Genomic DNA, 25,033 nt, shown 5'->3' with positions numbered 1-25,033 from the left:
CTCACCATAAATCCAGAGGTTTGTTGTGTCTTGAGAATTCAAGTTGTGGTTGGACTTTTCACTTGTTCATTTGTATTGGAAATCACGGAAGAACTGGCGAGGAGGTAGATGTGGTGTCAGCAGTGGCCCCTTTAAGGGTAAGGCCTGGGCATCCAGCAGAGTGTGCTGCACAGCTGCAGCCACTGGAAGGCAATAGGGCCCTCAGGGATATAAGGAGTACCAGAGGCAGAAAGGGTTTGTGGGTTTTGAAGGAGTGCAGGTTGGAAGTAGGAGACTGACTGGGTTTATTGAATTTGGAATCTGACTGGATTGTGACTGGACTTGGATACCCTGATGGATTTGACTGACCTACCTGGAACCTGACCTTGGACTGTAATTTGGCTTATTGGCTCTGGACTCTGATTTGGTAACTCTGATTGATGGGACTGATTTACTTGGCATCTGTGGACTGGAACTGGACTTACTTTTGCTTGCTGCACTGGTGAGTTGCACAAGGGGGACTGATCAGCCTTAAGCGGGCATGAGGCCCAGTGGATTGGAATTTAGCAGAACATCATTGTAGCAGAAAGATAATGTGATCCCCTATTTGTGTGCACCTGCTTTTGTGAGCTTCATAAATTCTGACTCTCAAGATGATGAATTCTTGGGGTTTCCAGAAAACTAGAGTACTCAAACCTTTAAGTCTCTCCATTTGTTAATGACAGTGATAATGGTTCTTAATGCCACTGTTGACTGCTGTTCACTTTACATGGTTCAAATGTTGTTCTGTTATAGCTTGTTAAATATTTTATTACACTATTTGGTTCAGAATATTTTTTTCCTTGTTTTCCTCCTCTAAAAACAAGGTGCGTCTTATGGTCAGGTGCGTCTTATGGAGCGAAAAATACGGTAACTGATGATATTATCACTAGTTACTTCTGGTTTTGGAGGCCAGATATGATGCAACAAACACTAAAAATGGCTCAGGGCAGATGGAAGTGCTTTTCTGAGCATGTGGTAAGCATGCTTTGGAGCTCTGCCTGCCAAGTCAAGCCTCCTACTGCTGTTTGTTGCATTGCATCACTGATCTTGCTGCTGGGTGGCAGGTGTCCAGGGGTAGCACCAGACACTATTTCAAGTAACACCACTGGATACCACTGGATAATATGAATACCACTGGTTGAGAAAAACTACATTAAACTCAATTATCCTGACTTCTGAGTAGATAAGCACAGACTGAGCAAGTCTTTGAAGGCACCACAAGACTCTTCTCCCCCTCCCCCCCATTACAAACTAACCATTGGAATTTGTTAAGCATGAAAACAAGAAGATGAGGACTTTTTTTTTTTTATTAAACACTTTTTATTAAAGGGATGTTTTTATTAAATGAGGGTTAAGAATGCTTAAATTACGCAATGTGAATCTAAGCAATGAATGAGTTCACAAGCCAAGGCAACATGGGTGAAGGTTTTACATAATAAAGGCTGTGACAGTTTAGAAGGAAGTGTTTGCCTGTGGTTTTAAGCCAGTAAATACACCTTGACCTACCTACAGCCCTCAGGTAGGGAGTAAATAACATTTAAATGGAGATGACATCATCATATTCTGGGAGGACTGCCTGCTTGGAGAGGATTAAGGGCCAGCAAATTGTAGACCCAATCCTATCCAATTTTCCAGTGCCGGTGCAGCCATGCCAATGGAGCGTGCACTACATCCTGTGATGGGGAGGAAGTCATTGGCCTCAAGGCATGGGAACATTTGTTCCCTTACCTTGGGGTTGCACTGCAGCTGCACCAGTGCTGGAAAATTGGATAGGATTGGGCCCTCGGGCTGCAATCCTATTCATACTTTCCTGGGAGTCAGCCCCATTGAACTCAATGGGACTTCTGCACAGACACACATAGGATGCAGCTATAGAGGATTTCTCCCAGCCAGGCAATAGCAGAAAACAAATGCCTGCTGCTGCTCAGGAATGTGTGGTGGGTGGGGAGGCAGGTGAGGTAGAGCCTCCCCACCAGAGTCCTTCGAAAAGCACTGCCTTGCGAGGTGTGCAAGCACATAAGACCCATGCACCCTGCACATGGGCTTGCAAGCCTCACACAGCAGTTTTTTTGAAGGACTCTGGTGGGGAGGCCACCCACATTGCATCCCTGCTGCTGCTTCCATGAGGCTCAGAGGATTGTGGAGGGAGGGGATGCTCTGACACGGCATGATGCTCTGGAACAGCAGCCATAATCCTATGCATGCCTTGTTGGCATCCTTCAGTCTTGGAAGACTATGGTGTCACGCTCTGAATGGTGGTTCTGGAACAGAGTGTCCTCTCCAGTGCGCGAAGCCTGGGTAAAGTAGGTATGGAGGATAGGCTGTTACCCATGCAGCAAATCCCCTCTCTCCACGTCGCTGAAATGGTCCAATGGAAAGGCAGAGGCCAATACGGTTGGTTCCAGCGGCGTCGCAGGAGTTGCCAGAACGTGACTGTGTTCAGCCATGAACTGCCTCAGGGACTCTGGCTCTGGATTTTGCCTCGAGGTTGACTCCTGAAGCCTTTTCCATAACTGGATGTAGCCACAAGGCAGTGGAGGTTTGGGATCAGAGTTTTCCTTCTCTCAGATGAGCTGTCTTCCCAGGCTAAGGAGTCCCATCTACCCGGTGGCTGTTTAGTCGCCTCTTAGGACAAGTACAGCCAAACTGAGGGCCTATTCTTATCCCCAGCCCCCAGGGGAAGTAATGCATGCCTACTCAGAAGTAAACTCCATTATAATCCATTATAATCAATGGGGCTTAAACAATGGGGAAGTACACTCCATTATAATCAATGGGGCTTTCACCCAGGGAAGTGTGGCTAGGATTGCAGCCTCGGAGCCAAATCCTATGCGTGTCTACTCAGCCGTAAGGCTCCGTTTTGCTCCCTCCGCCAGGAATGGCTCCGGAGAGAGGGGCTGCTTGCCCGTCGCGCTGAGACTCCCTGCCAGACCGGGGGCTTTGCCCCCCTCCAGCTACGCCGCCGCGCTCGACCTGACGGCACCGCCGCGCGCAGGCCAGACTGGGCTGCATCCGGGTCCCCGCCGTTCTAAACCTCCCTCAACCATCCCTTACGCAACGGTTAGCAACGGTCACAACAGCCCGGCAGGGAGAGCGCGCGCGCGCAGGCGCGCGACACAGAGATTCTCCTCAGCGACCCGCCCAACCCTGCCAAATTCCAGTCCTTCAGGCAGGCGGGAGCAACAACAGCAATATCCCCATTCCGGCTCGCTTGCTCTCCGGCCACCGCCGGGGATTGGTCGGAGAGGGCGCAAGGCGGGCTTTGGGGGGAAAAGCCTCGGCTCTTTTTCTATTGGTCAGCGGCCTCGCGCAGCTGCTCTGCGATTGGCCGAGAGGCGGGCCGGGGCTTGGTGCGGGGGGGAGAAGCCATTGGCTGGAAAGTAGGTTAGTGGTGCGACGTTCAGTGGCAAGCCAGGCGGAAAGTAGGTCAGGTACAGGGGCTGCTTGCGCCGGGCGGCGGTTCCTCGGCTGGACGGCTCACCGCTGTGGGGGGGCCACCTCCGCGCACTTCGAAGCCAGGTGAGGAGACTTGGGGGGGTTGGCGGCGGAGGAAGCCGCAGTCCGGGTGGGGGGGAGAGAGGGGCGGCTGGGAGCGCTGGGGGTGCTGCTGCTGGAGGTGGCGGTCTTTGTGAAACGGCCAGGGCAGGGAAGGGGGCGCCTCTTGGGGGGATCCCTCAGGGAGGCTGAGGAGGGTGGCGGCTCCTCCTCAGGGCTGCGCGCACCGCCTGTGCCTCTCCAGTGCACAGGTGGGTGGAGGGAGCTCTCTGCGTGCCATGGATCAGCGCGTTTGACCAGGCACCGCACGCGCACGGGCAGGCTGCCCCTTCCCTGGCTCTGCAGGTCTCTGGATCTGGAGCACTGACGGGCACTGGGGCTTTTCCTCAGGAGGGAGGAGGAGGTGCAGATGTTGGGTGTTCATGTGTGTGCATATAATAGAGTCAGTGCTTCTCAAACTGTGGGTCGGGACCCACCAGGTGGGTCGCGAGCCCATTTCAGGTGGGTCTGCATTCATTTCAATGTTTTATGTTTAATATGTTAAAGCTGATGCTCCCCTGGTATTTGGCTGTGTTTGGGGAAGTGTTACAGATTTGTAACAGGCTACTGTGTATAATCGGTTTTTCTCAAACTGTGGGTCAGGACCCGCTAGGTGGATCACGAGCCCATTTCAGGTGGGCCCACATTCATTTTAATATATCAGACTAGATTCTCCCATGGTATGTGACTGCATTTGGGGAAGCTACAGATTTGTAACAGGCTACTGTGTATATCAGTGTTTCTCAAACTGTGGGTCAGCCCATTTCAGGTGGGCCCCCATTCATTTCAATATTTTAATATATCAGACTTCATGCTCCCATGGTATGTGACTGCATTTGGGGAAATGTGACAGAGCTTTACTTTTAACAGGCTACTGTGTATATGCTTTGAACAATGATAGTAAATTGTGGGGTAGGATTGCAGCCTAGGATTGTTAACAATTTTCCTTCTTGATGATTTAATCTCTGGTCACGACATCACTTCTGGTGGGTCCTGACAGATTCTCATTCTAAAAAGTGGGTCCTGGTGCTAAAAGTTTGAGAACCACTGTTCTCTATTAAATAAAGAAACTCTGCCTTCCTTCTCTCTCTCTCTCTCTCTCTCTCTCTCTCTCTCTGTGTATGTGTGTGTGTGCGCGCATGTGTGTCAGAAGTGGGCAAACTTTCAACTTCAGGGATACGGGACCTTTAACAATTGTATAGACAAGGTGCAGCTTGTCATCTCACAGGTGACAACACAATTCTACACAATTGTTAAAAGTTCAGGATTCCTACAATTGAAAGACACCCCCCCCAGGTTATGTCACTAGGGCATTCGCTCAGGTGAGATAAGGAAGTAGAATGACATCCTTTTTCTCTGATCATTGGGAGAAGGGAGATAGGAAATGTAGTGCATTTACTTAGGCTTGTCCTTTGAAATACTTGCTCGCAATAGATCAGAAATTTTCAATCTTTTTCCTCTCACTGCACACTGATAAGATGCTAAAATGATCATGACACACCATCAGATTTTTTTTTACACAATTGAGAAGGCGCACAGCACTGCTGTTGGGGGGGCCTAATGTCCCTCAATGGCTCTACTAATAAATGACGCACCCCCAAACTACTGGGGCACACCTGCAGACCATTTCCAGCACACCAGTTTGGCATGGCACAGTGGTTGTAAACAACTGCAATAGAGGTACAGTCTCAGTTCTGTGACATTTTGGATAGGGTTTGCCAGATGCAAGGAAGGGTACCAGGATGCAGGTCTCTTGAGTGTTCCCTGAGGCATCTGGTGGGTCACTGTGAAGTACAGGAAGCTGAACTAGATGGGCTTTTGGCCTGATCCAGTGTGGTGGTTCTTAAGTTCTTACAGTTTTATTAAATATCCAGTATGTTGCAGAAATGGGTGCGGGGAAAATCCATAATCTTCTCTCTTGTTTTGGAAACAAAAGTTGCTGGAAACTCAGTCTTTAGTAGTTTGACCTTTCTTTTTATATCTTGATGAGGATAATAGAGTAATGGTTTTGTGTAGTTTTTGCTTGAAAGGCAGCCAAGTCTAATGAGTTAAAAAGATGTGTAAGCCTTGTTTGCGTAAGAGGAAAAAATCTCTAACTGCGCAGCAATTCAGTGCATACTGTATTTATTTGAAAGTCCCACTGATTTTGACAGGATTTAGCAGCCATCATAAGCACACTTACCTGGAAGCAAGTCACATTCTCTGTAGAATTAACTTCTGAATAAACATGCTTAGGATCACCCCGTTAGTCCCAGTAAATACGCATAGGATTACAGGGCCCAATCCTATCCAAATTTCCAGCACTGATGCTGTCACAATGCAGCCCCCAGGTATTGTTCCCCTACTTTGAGGAAGCTTCTGTGATTGCCACCTCACTGCAGGATGCAGTGCTGTCTGCATCAGCATTGGAAAGTTGGGTAGGATTGGGCCCTAAAACTAAAATTCTTTGGATATTTTCCCAACAGCCCCACAGAGGACTAGGATTGGGCTACCCACCTCACCTGGTTCTGATTATTTTAACTTTCTGAGGTTGGGGGAGGCTATATCATTCTCTGGATTCAATAGGTTAAATGATTTGACCTCCATAAATCTGCACTAGGTGTTGTGGTGGTTTAATGAAGAAAATGTTTTTGAATGTATGCTGTGTTCTTTCTTGCACTGATTGAGAGAGCATCCATCAAACATATTGCACTTTTAGAAACCTTATCACTTTTTACTCTGTTTTAGCCAATGTCCTTTCCCTTTCTTTGTTGTTTCCTACTTCCCCTACCCCCTGCATGATGTGCTTTATGGTTGGTCCCTAAGCATAGCAGGATTATGCAGCTCCATACTTCACTAAATTTGAATAGTCCTTGGTCTTTTTTTTTTTTTTTTTTAAAGGTGGTGGTGTTTAACAAACATCACCATTTGAGAGGACATTAAGATTGACAAGGTATCATATTGCTGTTGGGCCCCACTTCCATCTGTTGACTGCAAACATCTCTTTGCATGCAGCAGGAAATGTCACATATATTGGTCACCCTACATAGGGTTAGCCTTGGGTAAAAGCCTTAGAATGAGTTGGTTCCAGAGGTTTATCTGTAAGTTAATTTACATAATGTATTTATGTACATTATGGAGTGTTCAAAGTGTTTCACATGCATTGTCTCAGCAATTTTCACAACTAAGGCTTTTACACAAGGTCAGCATTATCTCCATATTACCATGGGGCTGAGGCTGAAAGAGTGTCTTGTGTGAGTCTGTCCAGTGATGTTATAGCTAAGAGTTTCAAACCAGAAACTTGTAGGCTGCAGCTCAGTCTCTTGCAGTGTGATCATATGCTTATTCAAAAGTAAGATCTAGTGTGTTTTATTCCCTAGTAAGTGTTTAGTGTAGGGGCTAAGGCTGCAGTCCAAATCCTTTGTCATCTTTTTAGAAAATTGACATTTGCATGTCTGTTAGTCTATTGTGGTCTCTTTCTAGGACTCTTGAACTTTTTTGAATGATGCATACAGTGGACTTACACACACACACACACACACACACACACACACAAACTTTTACAGTTTAAACAACTGTTTAATATCAAAATGGCCTGGCATACTACATAATACGTATAATAGGTGACTGGGCTATTCTCATAGTTACAACCTTTATGCTGTTTTTCACACATATGTGCATGAACTCCTTTAAGGCAGCTGTCCAAGGTTAACGCCTGCATAAGGAAAGGAGCAAATTACAGGAAGTAGCAGGTAGACTGATAAATTCATCAAGATTTTCCACTCCAGGGAGTGCTTAGAGAACAGAGGTGGTGTTCTGATTCAAAAGTTATTTTGGTTAATTATTGATGCATCCGACTCCCTTTCAGTTTTGGACTAGACTTGGGGCTCCTTTCCAAAGGAAGATGTTTGCAAACAGATCCTATGAGGTATTTTCTTTCTCTGTGCTTACTCCTTGAGGTTTTGCTGTTTGGTTGTAGATCTAGAAAAAATCCTTGCCATCAAATAAACCACATGGAAACTGAGAATTATTTGCTTGAATATTATGGTGTGCTTATGCCAAATGTTCATACATCCCTCATATAGCATAAGGCATGTTGGAGTAGATTGTAGTTCTGTTTGATGCACTGTTGGTTAAGATACAGTCCCGACTATACTTGTGTGCTAGTAAGTCCCACTGAGTTCCTAGGAAGTCTAGTTGGAGTCAGTGGGAATTATATCCAAGTGATTATGTTTAGTGCATTGCAGCCTATGGAAGCAGGAGCCTTTCTAAGCATTTAAAACTGATGTTTTATTAGTAGTATCTTGAGCCCACATAATAGATTGCAGGGAGGATTCCCTTCACAGGGGATGTAGCCATGCCATTCACAATTTCTGTTTTAAGGCTTCCTAAAAGGCCAAATGAGCATTCCAGCTCTGGGCTTTGCACATTTGGGAAGTACCCATCTAATAAGAACATTGTAGCTGTGGTTGTGTGTATGCTGGCCTGCTTCACTGAACTCAGTGGGGCTTATTTTTGGTAAACATACATTGGATTGTGCAACAAAATAATATTACAATTAAAAATGAGCTTAAAATTTTAAAATCAGAGCAGTGTGGGGAGGAGAGAATTATAGACTTTCAGCTTCTTGAACCTATTTTAAAAATGGGGAACAAGAAGTTAGTGCTTGATTAGCTTTCTTGGTGCTATGGCAGCACAAAGGGAAGCTCACAACCCCCAAGGACCTTTATATAATTTTTTTTTTAAGTTCCACAAATAGCATAAGCTTGGGGCAGGAGCCATTGTGTCTCATCTCATTCCATAGGCACTATCCATTAAGGACCTATCACACTCGCACAACCACAGTGCTCATGATAGCAATGAGTGTGGTTGCTGGAAGGAAGAAGAGCACTTCCCTAGCAACAAAATATTGTGGTTTGTGTGTTCAGAAAATACAATATTCCTGCTGTAGAAACATCACCTTGAAGGTAGATGCTTGGATTCCAGGCAATGAATTAGTTGCAAATTTTATTGTGCTGCAAACTGATCATCCAGGGGAATCTTGAGTTCACTGAAATATTTATTTCTAAGCAGGTGTACTCAGAATTGGGGCGTGAATGCAAATGAATAATGTTAACATTAAGATTACAAAGTATTTGATGTAGCTCTATTGGTCCTAAAATATCTTTTCTTTTATTTGGTTTGAGAACCTGCTCCTCTTCAAGCACAGAGTTGGTAACCATGAATTATGCTATTACCTTAAAACTAGAATATGGTTAAACAGGTAGAAGATATAATAATAATAATAATAATAATAATATACAGTATTTATATACCGCCTTTCTTGGTCTTTATTCAAGACTTTATTCAAGGCGGTTTACACAGGCAGGCTTATTAAATCCACGCAGGGATTTTTACAAATTGAAAGAAGGTTCTTTCTTTCAAGAACCACTACATTCAAGGTGTTACACTCCGATCTGGTTTAACATTCTGGCCTCCATCCTCCCACGCTCTGAGCAGATGGAACAGCTCAGCTGCAGCTTGCCAGCTGCTTCAAGGTCGCACGGTGCCGGTGGCCTCGAACTGGCGACCTTGTGGATGTTAATCTTCACATCACATCACATCACAGTTGAAAAACTGTTGATTGCTCTGCTTGCTTTACCTCAGTTACTGAACAGCAAAAAATAAAATAAAATGCTGTGCTTTCAAAATACTGGGGGAGTTGTTGGAGTGTCTCACACTGAGGGGCTCTAGTTCCCAAGGCAGGAGTAGCTCTCTGTAGCCTAGTATGATATCTGAACAAGATAAATGGTATTTTTAAGATGGTGCTTTAGTCACTGTTCTGCCAAATTCCCTCTCCAAACTTGTCCTAGGGAACTTATGCCCACTTTAAGCTAATTAGTTCTGCTCTTCACTCAAAATAGCCCTAATCCTGCAGAAAGCACTTCTGGACCCCATCACCAGGGTAACTTGCCTGCTCAGAGTTCCTCCTTCCTCCACATGCCCATCAGCAACTTCTCCAGCCACTGCAGCAACACCTTGGTTCCCAGCTGCTCCTGGGCATGGCAGCTACACACCAGTCTCCATTCATTTAGTTCATCCATCCTTTGTATTAAGAGCCTCTCTGTTGTGTAAACAGACACTCTGCTGGAGGCTATGGGAGATGCGATTGCCTCATTAAGAGCTTCTTTATTGTGCTTTGATCACCATCATATATGTGGTCTGTCATTATGCGGTCTGTTGTTAAGTGGTGCACGCCTGTACTTTATAACATTGTTTTAAATGTAGCAAATTTGCATCACTGAATATGCAAGAGCTATTGTTTCCTCAAAGCAATAATAGATGTTACAAATGTAGCAAGGAAACCATTTATTTCACAAGTCAGAATAAAGTGAAGGATGCTTGCATTCTCTTACTAGATAACATGTGCAGCTTGATCCTAAATTTGTTTATAATGTAATTAAAATGTGTGATTTTTATTTTGCTAGTTTGTCACTACTGTTGCTATTAGATTCAGCTGTATGTGGGAATGATTTACGAGTAACATTTGTTCGAAAAACATTACTAAGGATTCTGTGCGGTCTCATGAGGGAGGAGGTCAATGAGGATGACACCACGATTTCTTGCTGTGGTGGCAACCATCCCTAATGATGCCACTGTCTAAAAGTAATGCTCTGCATTACTAGGTTGAACCTAGGAAATATGTAAAAATGTGATATGAACTGGCAGATCGCAGCAGGGAGTCTGTTGAACCTTCTTTTCTCTATTCATCAAATCAAAATCTGGCATTTATTGGCGCATTGCAATATATTTGGCTGTTGCATGAATGTAAGGCCTTTTGACTCTGAGAGAGATGCTCTTTACATTCTCACATATCACCAGAAACAGGGGACATCTACTAAAATTGAGTGTTAGGGGAGTTAGGACAGTCAAAAGAAAATATTTCTTTACTCAGCGTGTAGTTGGTCTGTGAAACTCCTTGCTACAGGATGTGGTGATGGCTTCTGGTCTAGATGCCTTTAAAAGGGGATTGGACAAGTTTCTGGAGGAAAAATCCATTAAGGGTTACAAGCCATAATGGGTATGTGCAACCTCCTGATTTTAGAAATGGGCTACGTCAGAATGCCAGATGCAAGGGAGAGCACCAGGATGCAGGTCTCTTGTTGTCTTGTGTGCTCCCTGAGGCATTTGGTGGGCCACTGTGAGATACAGGAAGCTGGACTAGATGGGCCTATGGCCTGATCCAGCAGGGCTGTTCTTATGTTCTTAGGAGCAGATTGCTGTATACTTTCAAAGGAAATGTACTGTACAGGCTGTCCCCCTCATTTAAAAGTATTTATCCATACATATACTGAATATATCAGTAACAGTAAAGACAGTCTTCTAGTAAGCAAGGGAGAAACTCTGGAAGGAGAAAGGATGATCCAAAGGTGTGCAACAGCACTGAATATGTTCTTTAAAATGTTGCTTGCAAGCTTACCAATGCTGATTGTGCCTTGGAAGTTCTAGGAAACTGTTACAAACCCTTGTCGCAGCCAAACAGATTTGAACAACTTTCACACTTTTGAAGTTTGTTGGGAAGGGAGAAAAAAATATCACACATTTGTCTGGATTTTTGATAGTACAAACTAAGAAATCAAGCATGCCTTTATAACCAGCATTTTTAATGGCAATTCATGGAATAGACATAATGGGACAGTATTTATTCTGTAGTTGTATAGTAAAGATTTAAAAATGTGTACCCTGCCTTTCTGCTTAAAAGAAGTGCTCAAGACACAGTGCACAATCGAAAACATAGGCCTACAAAATTGAGGGTCAGAAAAGTTTTTCCCAAACTTTATGTTGGTTTGATATGAATTTGGGGTGCTGATTCCAAAAATGGCATCTGTTTTGCCCTATCACATGTAGTTTTGCAGATATAGTATAGCCTCATTAGTGAATGGTTCAGGCAGCTTCCTCATCAGGAAGCCATGGTGTAGGCTTCCTCATGAGGAAGCTGCTTGAACCATTCACTAAAAAGGTTATGCCGTGTCTCCAAAACTAGACGTGATAGGGCAAAACGGATGTCATTTTTGGAATCAGCACCCCAAATATACTCAGGAATTTGTGTAACGTTTAAGGAAGCAAAATGTGTGTTGGCCTGTGAAATTAGGATTAGTTTAATTTAGAAGGAAAGCACAATACAAAAAGGAAAAAGAATCCAATAAAGCCAGGGGCAGAGTGGGAGCAGCAAAAAATCAATAACAGGAAATATATTTAACAAAGATGAAATGCCTGCATAAATAAAGGTTTTCGGTCAGGTGCAAAAGGTGAGAGGAGGGCAGACACATCTTGTAAGAAAAGTCCTGCAGTATCAGATCAAAGGCTCATCTAGTCCAGCATTCTGTTTCTCACAGTGGCCCACCACCTGCCTCTGGGAAGCACACAAGCAGGAGAAAAAGGCATGCTTTCCCCCCACCATTGCTCCTCTGTAACTGATATTCTGAAGCATACTGCCACTGAACCTGGAGGTAGCACATAATTATTCTGGCTGGTAGCCTTTGTTAGGGTTGACCTCCAAATGAATTTGTGCTGTTCCTTTTAAAAACATCCAAGCTAGTGGCCATCACCACATCTTGTGGCAATGAATTCCACAAACTAAGTTCTACATCCTGTGGAGAGTGCTTTATTTTTCCAGTCCTAAGTCTCTTATCATTCAGTTCTATTGGATGACCTTTGGTTTGGAGGGAGGGAGAAGAAAAACCTCTTTCTCCCCATCTTGCCTAATTGCATGTCTTGATAATGTCCCCCTCTTAATTGTTTTTTTTTCCAAACTAAAAAGCCCCAAATGTTGCAACCTTTCCTTGTAAGAAAGGTGCTCCAGCTCTCAGATCATTTTAGTTGCCCTCTTTTGTACCTTTTCCAACTCTACATCTTGAGGTGTGGCAATCAGATCTGTGCACAATATTCCAAATGTGACTACATCATTCATTTATATAGGAGTTATAATTTATAATTTTAGCACTTTACTCTCAATCCCTTTCTTAATTAGTCCTAGCATGGAATTTACCTTCTTTGCTACTACCATGCACTGTGTTGATTTTTCATTGAGCGATCCACCAGAGTTCCAAGATTTCTTCCCTGGGTTTTCACCTCGGACCCTATCAGAGCAAGGAGTTCTATAACCTGGGTGCTGCCACAGAAGAGATTCTCTTGCATTCCCACCACCTGCACATCTGTTAGAGTTGGATATGCAAGAAGACCTCATTGGTAAACCTTAAAGCAGTATCATATGAGGCTTATGAGGTGAGAAAACCAACATGTTGAACTGACTGCAGAAATGAATTGTCAGTCATTATAATTGGAGCAACACAGTGTGGCATGCTCTAATGGGCCAGACCCAACCAAAACTTTTGTCGCAACATTCTGCAAGTTGAAGTCGCTGGCTGTTTTTCAAAGGTAGTCCCACATAGAGTGCATTCATCCAGACTTGGTTAAAGTAGTTAACTTCAAGTTAACTTTAACTTCAAGTTAAAGACTTGAAGTATCACCATGATGAAACCTGTTTTCTTAAAGAATGCATGTCATTATTGCACCAGCAAAAACTGTGCCAAAGTGTTCCTTGCCACAGTTGCCCCCTGAATGTCTGCTAGCAAGGCTGGAACAAGCAGCACTCCCAAACTTCTACAGGGGAGTGTTATCAGATCTAAAATAGTCTGGTGACCTGTTCCCTTATCTGCATTTCTGCTGGATGGGAGTGTTTCTTGTCTGGATTAATTTAATGTGACTTGTGTGTCCAGGTGTTCCCTGAATTTCTTAGATTCTCAGTCAAATTTTCAAGAAGGTAATGATCAGTCAGATAACAGGAGGAAGTCTTTTACCGTACTTCCTTTGCCAACATTGCTTTGATGAACCCATTCAGTTACGTGAAAGGCAGTCATTACACAGGGAAGCATTTAAAGCCATTTCTACCCAATGTTGCACATATGCAATAGGGATCAAATGTGTTCACCTGTGGGTGGGCAAAAATGGGTTAAAGAAACCTCCAGCATAGGTCAAGGGCCTGACGTATCACAGGAGATATGCATACTTATATAAAGATAGGAATATATAAAGATTAGGTGATTTGTGTGCTTCCTTTTTTTTTTTTTTTACACAAAACGATAGGAAAGTTCACACCCCCACATACAGTGAGGTAAGTGGAAAAATTCAGCCATTTCCTCACCCTCTGCCATTGATTGTGTGGATGCCTGCCTAACAGGGCTATATTGCTTCTGACGTTTACTTCCATTTTATGTGTGTAGTACCTGAAGCTAGTTGTTTCTCAGTTTTACTAATTCCAACTGTTTCCTTCTCTACCTCTTTTCTGTCATGATGTGAGTTTACAATTGCTATTGTTGGACTCTGCTTTTTGTGTCATTTTCATGGGAGTGATGAAGACATTCCTAAGTACAGGACTAGTGATGTTGGTAGGATCTTAATGTAGTTGCTGTGAACTTTGTGAGAAAGCCAGTTTCATCTTCTGCTTGGCATAGCGTGGTAGTCACTATGCTAACAAAGGGTAATGTGTGTAGCTAAGAGTCTCCTTCTGGGTTACTTGTTTGGAGGTGGAGGGTATACAGGCTATGCAGCCAGGTTTACCTTACCTTGTGAGCTTGCTATACCCAAAGTTCTGGGGAGCTGAAGTGGGTTAGTCTTCGCATCTTACTAAATATGTTTAGAGTATGGGAGGGTCCATAGCTGAGTGTGTGCTCATGATGAGAGTTTGTTATAGAAAGGTTGGGTAGAAATGCCAGAAATAAATGACTTGCATGTAGATGTGACAAGGTCAATTTCTGGTAATGCTTGGATTTTAAAAAGGATACTAGAGCTTGTAGAAACCTCTGTCTGAGACCAAAGAGACAGAGTTGTTTCTAGACAGAGTTGACAATACTGGACTAGATTGATCAAAATCTGATTGGGTAGAAAATGCTTTATATGTTCAGTGGCAGAATCTTCTCTACTGTCTTCTTTGAAACCTATTAGAAGTAGTTGGGAGGAAGGTTAGGATAGTGAATATGTGTGCAAAAAACCATGATGTTGTTGTAAGTATTCTCTTTGGATCCTGATGGTATTGAATCTATTCATAACTATATTGGTTGGTTGGCTGGCAACCTTCAGTCTCAAAAGACTATGGTATAAGCCTACAGCACCCAGTATTCCCAGGCGGTCTCCCATCCAAGTACTAACCAGACCTGACCCTGCTTAGCTTCCAAGATCAGACGAGATTGGGCATGTGCAGGTTTATGTTAGTCTCTCATCATGTCAATAACTTGATACTTAGGAGTGAAGAAAAGTAGAGCAAAAGTGCTTTGTGACCTTTGCTGTAGATCTAAAGAACGTTATTTTCTTTTCACTGCTTTGGGCAACAAGTAATACCTAAAACTAGCTTTGAACTCTCTTAACACTGCCAAAATCTTGGCAGTCCTTCAGTAATGATGCAAAAACTCTGGAGAGTAATAAAACTAATTGATATGTTTCTCCCTCACTTTATGTGTGTGTTTCTCTCTCTCCCTCTTTGTTAGAATGACAAACTGTGCAAGCCTGAGTAATTATGTCTCGAAAGGTCACTTTTAAAATAAACAAATAAGCCACTTCCAGGCCATCTTTTTCTCACATACTATTGCAGTGAGTATTGGTTGGTACAGACAGACTTGGTAACCTTTTCAGACTGCTATCTGAGAAGCTTGGTATTAGGTCTCTCAGCAGCCAAGATGTTTCCAAGTCAGCTGTGGGAGCTAGAAAACCTTGTGAAGTTGGGTTGATGCCACATAGTAGTGTATAGGGTTAATTTCTAGTAGGAGTGATGCCAGTGAGCTACTCCCAGAGACTGAAGGTTGCCAATACAACTCCCAGAGCAAATAATATCATTCATAGTCATTTCAGTAGTGAATGGCATAATACCCTATGTTAAAGATCTAGTAAACCCATTCACAAGTCATTGAAGTCTATTCACATGGTAGGCTTCTACAAATTAACATCTCAATTGTATGCATAGAGGTGTTTGGGGGAAAAATGGTGGTGTTTTACTTAGAAGTAAACCCATTATGTTCAGTAAGACTTACTCATCAGAAACAAAAACTTTACCTGTGCATATTAATTCAGAAGTAAATCTTTTTGAGTTCAGTGGATGTTTCCCCAGGTAAGTCTGCATAGAACTGCAGCCTTATTGTGAAGAGAAAAAAACTCATTTCATTCAAACTTGGGTTCTGATGGGTGCTAAGGAAAGCAATCCAAGTAGTATTCACATTTCTTAATCTTAGTAGCAGATGTAACCTGAACATGCACAGGCAGTCCTATGTATGTACCCTTGGACCATAGTTCTGTGTGTACCTAGGACCAAAACTGTGCATGTGCATAACATTATCTTTGCTGGTTTCTTTGCTACTCCTAATTGCCCCAGCTGCATTTTTCCCTGTGGGAAATAACTGAGTAAGTGGGGAGGGGGAACATTCACTAGAAAACACTACACAGGAATACAAAGTTAGAGATGTTATATGAAAATCTCTCCCACCCTGTTCCTAGGAATTGAGAGTCAACAGGCATGTTGATCTTTAAAACTGTGAATCTAGAAGGGAGAGTTCTTGATATTAGCTATGAATTCCAGAATGCAGTATAACAGAATTGCTCCCCCATCTCTGCTGTTCAGTGTACAATTTACTTCTCTTTGGTTGCTTAAACATCTGTACTGTGTCTTGTTTAAACACAGATTTTATAAGAGACTTACACTTGTACTCCGCTCTTATATTTTTCTTGTTCTAGTTTGTAAATCTGACCTGTGTACAGTAACTTCTCAACATCTTTAGTAGATGCTTCTTGTGTCGTCTGTTATTTTTTTTTTTTTTGCATTCTGTGCCTTGTGAACAATATTGAGGCGGTGGTAGACTAAGTGTTATAGATGGTTGCAAAGAGCCAGTGCAAAATCCCCAGGGAGGTGTTGTATATAGGTTGTCAACTACTTTACACTCTGATTGACATCAGATCGACCTGAGTTGGCAACAAGCAATTGGGCTGACACTCTCCAGCTTGTGTAAAAATGGCCCCCTGGGATTTTGTGCATTAGATTGCAGTTGGTTTGCCTGTGGTTCCCAGAAATAGTATTAAAAAATGTGGTTCTGAATTATTTCTGTATACAATGACAAACTGCACGTACAACCACTTATCATAGATTTCCCCAGGGGATTGCACACAGCTTACCTTGAGGCCCTTGTTTACAGCCCTGCCACCTTAGTGGTAAGTTCTGTTGTGGGGAACACCACCATTAACTCTGAATCTGGGGCCACTTCAGCCTGTTGCTCAGCACTGCCCATATTTCAAGGGCTGTATGCTTGCCATTGTCTACGGAACACTGCCAAGGCCAACACTATCTTGGCGCCCCACGTTGGGAGGCCTATTTTATGTGGCTCACAGTTTATGGCATTTGAAGTGCAGAGAGCTATTACCTGCCAAAAGGGAAGGTGGCAATCCGCTGGGGCATCTGAGGGCAAACTTGCACATTAAAGTGAGAGTTCCTTACTGATGCACGCTGGTTGCTTTGGCGCTTTGTATGGACTTTGTTTTCCTGGCACAAGGCATTCTGGGGTGTTTCCCTGCTGCTACTCTATAATGTTCGCACTATGACAAATGTACCTAATGACACATTGTGCAGGACATATAGCTGCATTGGGCATTTGCTTTGGCATGGGAAAGGTGGGATATAAAAATCTTTTGAATAAATAAATAAATAACATATCCCTGTCATTAAGGGACACATACCTGTAAATGGAGACTTTGCATGTGCCATTTGTGTGTGGCATGCATGCCACCCCTGCACTAGAAAAATGCATTCCCTAAGGAATGCCAAATAAGATGTCAGATGTTCATATATTGCTAAGGGTTGGTTCCAAAGGAGACTTCCTGTGAGCAGAAAATCACGTTTGGATCCAGCTCAATTTGTTTGGTTTGCAATCCTGAAACCGTATGCCCCATTGCAGGCTGTCAATCCTCCTCTAGAATGCCTACTGCTGTTCTACCTTATTTTGACCTCCTCAGTGGAGAGCTTGGGTGTCGGTCATCCTGCTACCACTCAAACGAGCATGGCTTGAATGTTCACTATGTGTGTGGTCAGTCCTTGGGACTTGCGTTACTGTTAAAGATGCTTTAGCTTAGAATCAGTGGTTCCCAAACTGTGAGTTTCGACCTGATTTTTGGTGGGTTGCCAAAGGGTCAGATAACTAATTGCCTCAAGCCCTGAACCTATTAAAAAATCAGATACTGTAGCTGCTAACTACCCTGCAAGGAGCTGAGCTCCTGTAGTTTGCAAGCACGGGTAAATTTAGGGATATAAATGTCTGTCTGTCTGTCTTTCTTATTACTTAAATAGAAATAAATTATTTCTTTCTATAACCAGAACCTACCTAGGTTTTCCAGTCTTTTTAAAAAGGAAATAAAAAGAAATAATTTCTTTCTAGATCTCCTTTTTTAAAAGATTGGTAAAGCTAGGTGAGTTCGGATTGTCCTTTTATAAATTGGTCCTGGTGCTAAAAAGTTTGGGAGTCACTAGACTAGATGGTTTGTTTCATCCAGGAAGATAGTCCTCATATTCTGAGTACCATCAGTGCAGGTGTCATCGTTAAGCACATAAGAAGCTAGTCTGCACTGGCTTCTTCAGTTTAAGAAAAATGTTTTCATTGGGGTATTGCCTCAAGCTGTAGGATTGCTTTCTTGTGTCTGGGTGAATAGCAGAAGATAAGTCACAACTTATGTGCTTAAAGCAGACATGTAAATACCTGGAGAGTGGAGTCATCCATAACATCTGGTCCTTTGAAGTGGAGAATTTTGCCACATATTTATATTTGATTAGAAATCCAGGGAAGCAAACCAGTGTCAAAGCTATCCTTGTCATGTGGGCACAAGCTAGAGGAGATTCTGGATCATCCTCTTTCTGTAGTAGTTGACTGTGTTTGCCAGTAGCACCCATTTTCTAATAGAGTCTTCAGTCATAAGCACACTTACCAATGTGCAAATCCCATTGAATTTGACCTTGCACAGCTGGAGTCTTAAGCATACTTCCTTCTAAGTGAGCTCAAATGAAGTTTGACATTTTAAATTAATATGGTTAAGATTGCACTGCAAAGTTTAACTTTTAATGTTGCACGTTTGACTGCCCTGGAAGATATTTTATTAATCAAACAATGGTAGATATGCTTTAGTAAGCATTCAAGGGCTATATTCTTAGTTTTTTTTCTTGGTCTAGTAATTTTTCTGAATAAGTTGTGAATAAATAAGGCACTTAACCAGAGACTAAAGTGAAAAGTTGACTTCTCTTACAAGTCTCCTGTTCAGAGATATTAGCCTATGTCACTTTGATCTTAAAGAAATCTGAGTTGTATTTGGCAGAGTAGTAGGAAATGTGTGTGGTAAGATTTTGAATGAAGAAATAATTGTGCTTATCCTATTCTTCCTTTGTGAGGTAAACGGTGGTATAAAACTTAAATAAGAGTTGAATGTAATAGGTTATATAAAGATATGCTTCTTTGATGCCTTCCAATAGATAAGTACTTAAGTGCTCTTTGTAAATGGCTGAAATTTGCAAAGATTCACAATCTGTAGCTGTAGGAAAAGACTTCTTAAGATAATGAATGCTACTTCAGAGATTGTTGGTTCAGGGGTTTTTCATTTCTGAATTAAGAAGCAGAATTTACTTTGGCAGAGAAAAAGAAGGTAACTAATGTTACCTGGGGTTCCTTGGTTGTACCATATCATCCCAGTGCTGTATGATCAGCATTGGTAACCAGTGTGTTTCCAGACACAATTCAGGTTGCTGGTTATTTCCTATAAAGCTCTACATGGCTTGGGACCTGAGTCCCTGAAGGAAAACCTGCTGGCCCAGTACATTCATAACCAGAGGCCCTGTTCTGCATCTCTGTGCCTTCTGAAATTTGCTTGGTGATGACACAATAGTAGCACCCAGATTGTGGAATTTCCTGTGAAGCCTGCTTGGCTTTCTTGTTGCCAAATGTTAAGTGGCCAAACATTAAGTGGTTAATGTTAAATTAAGTAAACTTGCTGTTTTTTGTTTAGCTTGTTGCTTAATTTGTGTTTAAATTTTGAAGTGATTGTGGTATGGTTTTAGTGTTCCATTTTATCTATTGCCTTGTTTTTTAAAATTTGTATTTTGTGTGTGTTTAAAATTATAAAGTAAAATATTTTGTTGTGTGCCGAGGTTTCCTAAACTGCTTTAAATAGGTTCAGAATGCCCCTCTGACATAAAAGATACAAATTAATAATTTGTCTAAATGGTTTTGCTGCCTTGTGCATTGCCAAAACATACAGAACCAACAGTGCAAGTATTGTGGGAGCACCACATGAGCACCCATGGGTGCTGATTGCTGGCTTCTTTTGACTTCCACAGGATCATAACCACAAGGCTGACCTATATGGAGAAAATGCACTCTGTATGCCAGCTGCCTTTTTTGATTTTGAATGATCATCTATATGTAATTAACAATAAGTAAGCTCACTGTTTTTCTTGTTGTATACATTTTTGCATATTATCATCTTGCCTTTTTCTGTACTAGTTTTTAGTTATACCTTTCAACTTGGATTCTCTAATTTTAGGAATAGTATGTATTCATTTTGTAGATGGACTTCTAGGTTTTATCTTACTAGCAGTTAGATACAACATTTTAACTTTCAAATACTCTTTTCTCTAATGAAGTCTAACCTGTTGGACACAGGAATAATGGAAACCGAGACTTATAAAAATTGTCTTAAAGTAGAACACCCTAGATATGCAGTTATTCCATGGGAAAATGCATCCATGAGCTGCATCTGTGAGTTTCAGTTCATATGGGATTTGCAACCACACATTCAGTCCAATCTAGGGGTTCCTTTACGGCCAAACCCTCACAGAGTCCCTCCTCTGGCACTGTCAGTCAGCTTTAGGCAGACTTCCTGTATCTGCATGTATCCCACAGCACTTGCTTGCTGAAAGGGGTAGAAATTTGCTCCTGAAGGTTTGCCCTTCTGAGGGTAGTAAGCATCCTGTTCCTGCCCTGTGAGTGACAGCAGAATTCCAGTGCTTCTTGCTTACTGTGTCTCACCTCTTTCTTGCTCTTTCTTGCTCAATGGAGAGAGGTGAAAAACGGTGTGCCCCAAGGATCTGTCCTGGGACCGGTGCTTTTCAACCTCTTCATAAATGACCTGGAGACAGGGGTGAGCAGTGAGGTTGCAAAGTTTGCAGACAACACCAAACTCTTCCGAGTGGTGAAGACCAGAAGTGATTGTGAGGAGCTCCAGAAGGATCTCTCCAGACTGGCAGAATGGGCAACAAAATGGCAGATGCGCTTCAATGTCAGTAAGTGTAAGGTCATGCACATTGGGGCAAAAAATCAAAACTTTAGATATAGGCTGATGGGTTCTGAGCTGTCTGTGACAGATCAGATCTTGGGGTGGTGGTGGACAGGTCGATGAAAGTGTCAACCCAATGTGCGGTGGCAGTGAAGAAGGCCAGTTCTATGCTTGGGATCATTAGGAAAGGTATTGAGAACAAAATGGCTAATATTATAATGCTGTTGTACAAATCTATGGTAAGGCCACACCTGGAGTATTGTGTCCAGTTCTGGTCGCCGCATCTCAAAAAAGACATAGTGGAAATGGAAAAGGTGCAAAAGAGAGCGACTAAGATGATTATGGGGCTGGGGCACCTTCCTTATGAGGAAAGGCTGCGGTGTTTGGGCCTCTTCAGCCTAGAAAAGAGACGCCTGAGGGGGGACATGACTGAGACATACAAAATTATGCAGGGGATGGACAGAGTGGATAGGGAGATGCTCTTTACACTCTCACATAATACCAGAACCAGGGGACATCCACTAAAATTGAGTGTTTGGAGAGTAAGAACAGACAAGAGAAAATATTTCTTTACTCAGCGTGTGGTTGGTCTGTGGAACTCCTTGCCACAGGATGTGGTGATGGCGTCTAGGCTGGACGCCTTTAAAAGGGGATTGGACAAGTTTCTGGAGGAAAAATCCATTATGTGGTACAAGCCATGATGTATATGTGCAACCTCCTGATTTTAGAAATGGGCTATGTCAGAAGGCCAGATGCAAGGGAGGGCACCAGGATGAGGTCTCTTGTTATCTGGTGTGCTCCCTGGGGCATACAGGAAGCTGGACTAGATGGGCCTATGGCCTGATCCAGTGGGGCTGTTCTTATGTTCTCTTTGAATCTGGGGATGGGGAACCCCCATCTCTTCTCTTTGGGACAGCTAAGAGCAAGTGAGAGGAGGAGCACATTGGGACAGTGGCAGTCCTCTTTGTGCTGAGCTGTGCCTATAACACTTTCCTGGGAGGAAGCCCCACTGAACACAGTGGGATTTCTTAGTAGGCATGTGTAGGGCATCCTCTTCCCCTTCTCTACCCTGCAGGAAGAATATTGAAATGCTGATGAGGGATTCTGATGGCTGCCCTAAAAGGGGGGGTGTTTCCTCTTTCTCCTTTTCAGATCCCAACCAGACTTACAGAGGAACAGATGAAGCAAAAACATTTCTGCTGTCTCTCCTACTCACCATAAGCAAGAGAGTGGAGGCGGCTGCTCTTTAAAGCCAACACCAAGGCAAGGATGCGTTGTAACAAAGAAGGGTTCTGGTGGGAGACAGTCTAGGGTGCTGCCTCACCACTCTTAAGGACTCAAAATTAACGCATATCAATGATAACATGAGTTTTGCAACCATATGTTCAAAACGAGTAAAAATTTTGCTACTCTCAAAATAAACAGTAAAAAAGGTGTTTGGCTTATTCTGTGGGAAAATGCTCATGGATAATTAAACCTACCTGGGTTTTGCATCCAAACTTGCAGATATTTCATGGAAAATGCTCATTTCCACATGGGTTTCAGCATGTCTGGTCTGCACCTATTATAAAAGAATTGCAGATTAGGTTTCTCATGAAAAGACATACTGATCAGTAAATCTGTACCTGCAGATGCATTGGATGTCTAGAAAACATCTTTGTAATCCTCATGCATTTGTGGTCAGCTTTCAAAAGAAATCTGTATTCAATTTTTTGAAGTTGACAGTACATTATTAATATTGAGGCTAAGGTAGAAATTATAGCTCTAGATACATGTGGCACTGAAGAAAAATATCACAGGCACCTCAGTGACTGTCTAGAAATGTGACTTTGCGGCTTTGGAGGTATAAAAATATTTCAATTTCTGTGTAGACTTTCTTGCTTGCTGTGTGGTGAATTTGCTTATTGATGCCATTATGTGTAAGGAGCCTGGATATAATTCTTAAGTTTTGTTAATTGGTCTGTATAGAAATAAGTGGAAGTTGTACAGTACTATGCGCACATTTTTTTCTATTCCTAACCCTTTCCAATTATGTTTTGCAGTGGATCTGATTATTTTTGTATTTGGTGATTCAAATATCAAATTAAATTTATTGATGTTAACTGGGAAATTGCAGTCCGAGCTAATGTGTTAGAGGCATTTAATTCTCTGATTAATTCTAGACTTTTTGGAAAATTGGACAACAAATTTTGTATAAATCAAGCAAATGCAAATATAGGTTGAAGGGCACTTCCTACACTTGAGAGGGGAAAATATATATATGCATGATAAAAATCATAGGTCATAGTACAGGAGTTGATATTTATTTTTATTTGATTGATAGAGCTATTAAGGCATTCTTTAATCTTTGTCCCATGCTTGCTATTAACATGGCCTAGTTGCCTGAAGATTATTTACCTTGTCAGTTACATGTAGTAAATATTGCATATGACTGTCCCCCCATGCAGTAACAGCACAGTTACCAACAGTTGGTGTTGGAGATCATCGAAAGGGGGGAGAACTAATAGGCTTCTTGACATGGTAAATAGTTTTTACCAACTTACGAGAATTTCAGCAAGGATGAGGTGTCCTATAATCTGTATTTATGGTGAAGCAATTCCATGGTCATTTTGCCACATATTCAACCCACCCTGTGAGCATAAGTAATACAGTATGCAACCACTTGTCTGGTTACATGTGCTGAATAGTAGTCTTCATGTGATTGGACTGGGAAGCTGTTGTAAGTTGGAAGAAGCTTGTTGATGAACTGTGAATGGCCAAGAGAGCTTTGTTTTGGCATGTGGGCAAATAAAACATTTAGTAGACTAGAAATTTACAGGCTTATTTGCAAGGTTGAGCAGCTCAAATCCTGAAATGCCACAAGGTACTATAGTTGTGAATCACCTTGCTCTTTTGAATAACTGTGTTATACTTCAGTGAGACTGCTGCGAAGGGCATGTGACCAATGAAGAGTTCCTTTCTTGCTGAGATTTTGATGCCTGGAAGAGATGTGTCTTTGAATGTGGTGTTATGTGTCTTCACATACTTCTGGTTGATTTCCACTGCCAGTTGTGCTTGGTGATCTTGGTTCAGGAACTGGATGGCTCAGCACATCTAGTTCTGGAAAATGGTCATGGTGGACTGCTTGATAACTGAGTTACTTGTTTCTAACAATAGTCAATGCCTTTTGAATTGACTTCAGGGGCTTTAGAGTTAGAAAGGAACTGAAGTTGTTAGCAACCTTGGAAACACTATTTTAGAAAGCTGTACTTCTTTGCAAATTCCTTGTTATGTGAATCTTTCATTTGGCAGCAACAACAATCTGGGGTAGCAGCCATTTAAAAACTTAGTAGTAACATAGTTTGCAATTCACTGTGGTTAAAAAACCTGAGTTGCTTTAAACGCCTGGTAACCACTTTGGGGGAAAAATGTTCTGATCCAGATAATACACTGTAATGGAGATGCGTAAGATCCCTCGAAGAGATAGGGTGTGGTGTCAACAGTGGCCCCTTGGTTTGGCAGATCTGGGAAGCATGGGGTTAAAACCATGGCCTTAGATTGCAGTGAGTGCACTAGAGGTAACCAGGTCATTAAGGGATAAAAGCAACACCAATGAAGGGAGAGTTTGGTGGGTAGTAGGAGGAGCAAAGCATGGGGCAAGCAAGTAGAACTGATGGATTAATAACTGACAACTAATGGCTGATGGGCTACTGGACCTACGGATGGACTAACTGACTAACGATGGGTGAATGCATTTTAGAGATTGCTGGGACAGAGACTGCTGGAGACACTGAAGATTGGTGCGTGGCTACCATGCCCAAGACTTGCTGAGGGTCAAGGTGTTGCTGTGGTGGCTAGAGAAGCTGCTGGCAGGAGAGGGCAAGCAACCCTGGTGGTGGGGTCCAGCAGTGCAGAACTAGGGCCATTGTTGGGGAACACAGGGGAACTAATTAGCTTAATTAGTGGGCATAGTTTCTCTAAAGTAGGCAAAGGTTCTCTAGGCAGAGTTTGGCCCGGGAATTTGGCAGAACATACACCCTACCTGTCCTTGGAATTTTTACAGGATAGAAAGTTCCCCAGTGGGAGTGCTGGTGGTGGTAGAATCCAGACTAGAACTCTGGCAGGGCAAAGGATTAACATTCTTCTAACCCTTACTGCTGTGTCTTCTATCCATGACACTTTGAAAAGATGT

The 25,033-nt window shown here is 42.6% G+C and overlaps 1 protein-coding gene across 1 annotated transcript in view; it reads left to right on the top strand.

Annotated features, from left to right (window-relative positions):
• The first annotated feature begins 3,405 nt into the window (after positions 1-3,405).
• BMAL1 (basic helix-loop-helix ARNT like 1) overlaps positions 3,406-25,033 on the top strand; it is a 65,250-nt gene continuing 43,622 nt past the window's right edge. The window contains exon 1 of the mRNA XM_066617833.1: positions 3,406-3,540. The gene's annotated coding sequence lies outside the window, so the exon portion shown is untranslated. The remainder of the gene's footprint in view (positions 3,541-25,033) is intronic.

This window comes from Tiliqua scincoides, chromosome 1 (assembly GCF_035046505.1).
Source record: "Tiliqua scincoides isolate rTilSci1 chromosome 1, rTilSci1.hap2, whole genome shotgun sequence".
In the NCBI taxonomy this organism is placed as follows: domain Eukaryota; kingdom Metazoa; phylum Chordata; class Lepidosauria; order Squamata; family Scincidae; genus Tiliqua; species Tiliqua scincoides.
This window is presented reverse-complemented; position numbering and strand designations above follow the sequence as displayed.